The following is a 233-nucleotide window of genomic DNA, read 5'->3' as shown; positions in this document are numbered from 1 at the left end:
AGTACTAAGGAAGTACAACAGAAGGGGCTATCACATTTCGTGCATGGGAGCACATCAAAAAGGGGAGCCAAAGGAGCTTGTCAGGAAGTACGTCGGGACGTACGACATGAAGTAAGGCAGAAAGTTCTACAGCGCGCAGCTGTGAGTAACAAGCCGAAAGTAGTACATCAGTGCAACAACATGAAGGTCAGACAGGAGGTTCTGAAGCATGGTTGAGCAGCTGGTACAAGGAA

The sequence above is a fragment of the Brassica oleracea genome, chromosome C5 (genome assembly GCF_000695525.1).
Source record: "Brassica oleracea var. oleracea cultivar TO1000 chromosome C5, BOL, whole genome shotgun sequence".
Taxonomy (NCBI): Eukaryota; Viridiplantae; Streptophyta; class Magnoliopsida; order Brassicales; family Brassicaceae; genus Brassica; species Brassica oleracea.
Note: the sequence above shows the minus strand (reverse complement) of the source record.